Here is a 4,320-nt window from a genome sequence, read left to right as displayed (position 1 = left end):
AAAAAAAAAAAAGGAAGCTACTATGAGTAATCCTGAATTTGTAACTTGAAGCATAGTGAAGATGTGAAGAAGCTCTTTATGTAATACTTTATACTAAACTTTATCATTACTGTTTGTGTGGATTAAGAAAAAATACTGTGGATTTTTTAATACAGTGAATGTTCTTTAGAAAAAAATTTTTTTAATTTTCATGAAATAGTAAACTTTTCTTTTTCTTTCTTTCTTTCTTTTTTTTTTTTTGAGACAGGGTTTCTCTGTGTAGCCCTGGCTGTTCTGGAACTCACTCTGTAGACCAGGCTGGCCTCAAACTCAGAAATCCGCCTGCCTCTGCCTTCCAAGTACTGGGATTAAAGGCGTTCATTAGCACTGCCCAGCCGAAATGGTAAACTTTTACAAATCAATAGTCTTTAGTGCCTTCACAGTCAGTAATTATAGTTCTAAAAGCATGGATGATAATCAGCAAGCCAGACCAGATCAACCAGATGCCTTCTGTGAGATAAGAGATTTCAGAACTAACATTGGCAACTTTGTCTTATAGCTCTCAGTTTCTTAGCAAAACAAACCAAAACAAGTCAAAAGCCATCTTGAGTCCCAGTGTGTTAGGTAGGCGCTGGTCCTAGCAGCTGTGAGCCCTGTTCCTCATGGTGGGGCACACTGCCAGTGCTGCGGGTATGGATGTTGATGGAGTCCGCATGTACAGCCCCGTTGCTTCAGCTGTTTTCAGATGTGGGAATAGCACGTGAAATTCAGTTCTCCCAGCGTTCCTTTCTCTGCCGTCTTTTATATGCTGTTGTATTTTTTTCATTGTTTTTTATTTCCGGTGTGTTTAGAGCATTCTTGAGCGTGTAAGGGAACATTGGTCAGTGCACCCAAGTGCAGGCCAGAGGAGTCTACCAGATCTGTTCCCCCTTTGCTTTTTGCATTATTGTCTTGAAATAGGCTTCCTCATTGAAGTAGAAGCTCACTGAGCTAGGCTGGGTGGTCAGTGATGTATCAAGAACTGTCTCTATGGTGGGGTTGCAAGTATGTTCAGCGTAACATTGATGCTGAAGATTCAAACTCAGTTCTTCTGCTTACAGAGCAAATGCTTCCTTTCCAAGTCATTCCCCTGGTCCCTGCACCTTCTAATATTAGTTGATAAGATTGTTTAGTAAATGAATATTTCAGTAATGTTACAAACATCATCATTTTCTCCAAAGGAAATAATTGAGGTTTAGTTTCCTTTTTGTTTATTCATGCTATTTTAATGATACTTCCATAATGCAAGGCAAATAGGCAACCTCCAGCTAAACTGAAATAGAACATGCACACTGCATACACATGCACACACACACAAACACACACAGGCGCACACACACACACACATAGAGATATACAGACACACACACACACACACAAAGTGCACAAACACAACCTGTTCAGTCTATATAATGCTACTTGCATGTATATTTTCAGGGCTGAGCACTTGGTGTATATAACTGTCACACCTGGAAAGTACTGGCCTCTTCTCAACTTGCAAGAGAACATAGGACATTTGTCCTTTTGTTCTAAGCTTACTTCATTCAATATCTTCTAATTCACCCATGCTTCGGCAACTAACAAAATTTCAGTCTCTCTGATGCTTTAGTGACATTCTACTGCACATATACGTCTGTTCATATAACACTTTCCTCATCTTGAATGATATTCCATTGCCTATATGTGGCTGGTTTATTTTAATCCATTCACCTACTGATGGATACCTAGGCTAATTCCATAGAGTCCTAACTATTATAATGAGTTCTGCTGTACATATGGGGATGCCAGTTTGATTTTCTTTATATTTATACCTTACAGTAAGATTGTAGAGCCACATGGATAGGTTTTTGTTTGCTTCTTTGGTTGGTTGGTTGGTTTCTTTCTCTTTCTTTGTAACTTCCCTGCTAGTTTCTATAATGTCTGTAACTTATTTGTATTTCTATTAGTAATGCATTTCTGTATCCTTGCCAGTAATTGCTACTTTTGCCTATTATCATCATTATTATAACCAGGGTAGAATAATGTGGTTTTCATTTTGAATCCCTGATGATTAATGAAATTGAATGTTTATTTTACATAAACACATTCCCCACTTGCATATTCACTTTTGAGATACCACTTTTTAGATAATTCATCCACTTGAAAGTCAGATTATTGGGCCTGGAGTGATTACTCAGTGGTTAGGATCACTTGTTGCGTGTCCAGAGTATTCAATTCCCAGCACTCGTATGGCAGCTCACAGACACTTCTAAGTCAAGCCCCAGAGGATCTGACATCTTCCTTTAGACACATGTGATATACAGGCATCCAAGTAGGCACAGCAAACATACAGAGATATAAATGGTATAAATATATATCATTAAATATACAATATATTTTTATATAATTTAAAAATAATGCCACATAGTTTTGACATCATTGATTGCAATGTCTCTAACTCTGATCTATTGGGTGTTGCATAATAGCAGTAGTGGGGAGCATGTCAATCAATATATCTGCCTATTTTATGATACAGTTTTATTTACCAAAAGCAGGAGGCATGTCACATTTGGTGATGAGTGATAGTTTTCTAATGCTGTGTTTATTGATCATCAAATAGATCAATGAGATGTAGCAATACATAAATAGATCTAAACACAGGTAGATAAGTGATGTCTCCAAGAAGTTACACTACACATGATTGGCAGTGAGACAATGAGATATTAATACTGCAGATTGTGACTGGTTCTCTCTTTATATATCTATTCCATAAAGAAATATTACTATTTTATTACAACACAGCATATCTTCACAGCATACAGAAGGAACTGATTTTTGGTCATCACAGAAAACAGGAAAATAGAAAGGATTTGTATATTAAAGTTTTTCAAGTTAAATTTTATTCCCTAAAAGACACCATTCAAGGTTGAAGTTTTAAATAGTAGAAATGAAGAGATTGCTTCACATATAAGTAAGAATGGAACAACAGACATATGCATTAAGGAGGCTCATGAATACAACAATGAGCAAACCAAATCACAGAACTGCATAGAAGGCTTCCCCACTTTCCTACAGTCGAACCTGCTGAAAGGCTAAGTCTCTAAAATATGTCTTCATTTGTGTACTTTCTTTGCTCTTAAAATTTACAGATATTTCTTATGGTCATCTGAATATTAAAATATATTTATTTCTCATAAAGACAACCATAAACATAGTGAGTTTGACTGTCAGTTTAGCTACATTGACACAATCTAGAATTACTTCAGAAGGAATTCTCAAGGAGGGATTGTCTAGATTAGGTCAGTCTTTAGACATACCCATGGGAGGGTTATCTTGAGTATCTTAATTGATGCAGGAAATATGCCCACTACTGATAGCACTAGTCCCTGGGTGTGGGATTCTGGACAGTAAAGTAGAATAAACAAACTGATTGCTACTGTACATGAATTAATTACTTTCTGTTCCTTAGGTGATCAGCTTCCTCCTTCTCTTGCTACTATAAATTCCCTGCTGTGATGGACTGTAACATAGAACTATGGGCAAAAGAAAATAAAACCTTTATCCTTTACATTTATTTTTGTCAATTTTATCCCAACAATAGGTAAAGAAAGGTAGTGATTATATGACCACAAGTATATTGATTTATAGGAGGAAGAAGAATTAAAATGAAGAAAATTGGAAAAAGAAGTCAAGGGCAGAGAAGTAGAACAAGAAGAGAAATTGCAGGTATTCAGCACATATTTGAGTGAACACAATAAATGATATTCAGCTAGCAAAACTTGACAGTAATAATCTGCAAAGAGATCAAGAAGAGGTTATACTAAACCATTAGTGGATTTAAGAAAGTGTTGGTTATAACATTTATGCTGTCACTCTTTGCAGAAGAGAGGGCTGACTAATTTGAAGTGAAATAGAAGAAATTAGTCATTTCTGATGACTCCAACGTTAACCTTCGATTTTAGGTAAGTAAGGTGCCAACAGCTGGTAGCCAGATAGATGACTTCAGTGAATACTTTGTCAATACAACGTGGTTTAGAGACTGTCACTTTCCATAATTTTGTAAATCTGTGCCAATGTCTAAATTTAACTAAAAACATCAATGACAAGAAAGGTTCTGCTCGGTGGCTCCATTTCTGTGACAGTAGAGCACAGGTTTGCCCACATAGACTTTTCTAACATTTAATAAGCAAAAAATTATTTTAGGTTGAAAAAATTCTGACATTTATGATCTGTATTAGTGAATTGGTATTTATTCATGCCTCCCCAGGAAAACCTACATAAGGTATAAGTAGAACCACATCCCTACAAAACACAAATATTTAA

This window comes from Mastomys coucha, unplaced genomic scaffold (assembly GCF_008632895.1).
Source record: "Mastomys coucha isolate ucsf_1 unplaced genomic scaffold, UCSF_Mcou_1 pScaffold20, whole genome shotgun sequence".
Lineage (NCBI taxonomy): Eukaryota > Metazoa > Chordata > Mammalia > Rodentia > Muridae > Mastomys > Mastomys coucha.
The sequence above is the reverse complement of the archived record's forward strand: the minus strand, read 5'-3'. Positions refer to the sequence as shown.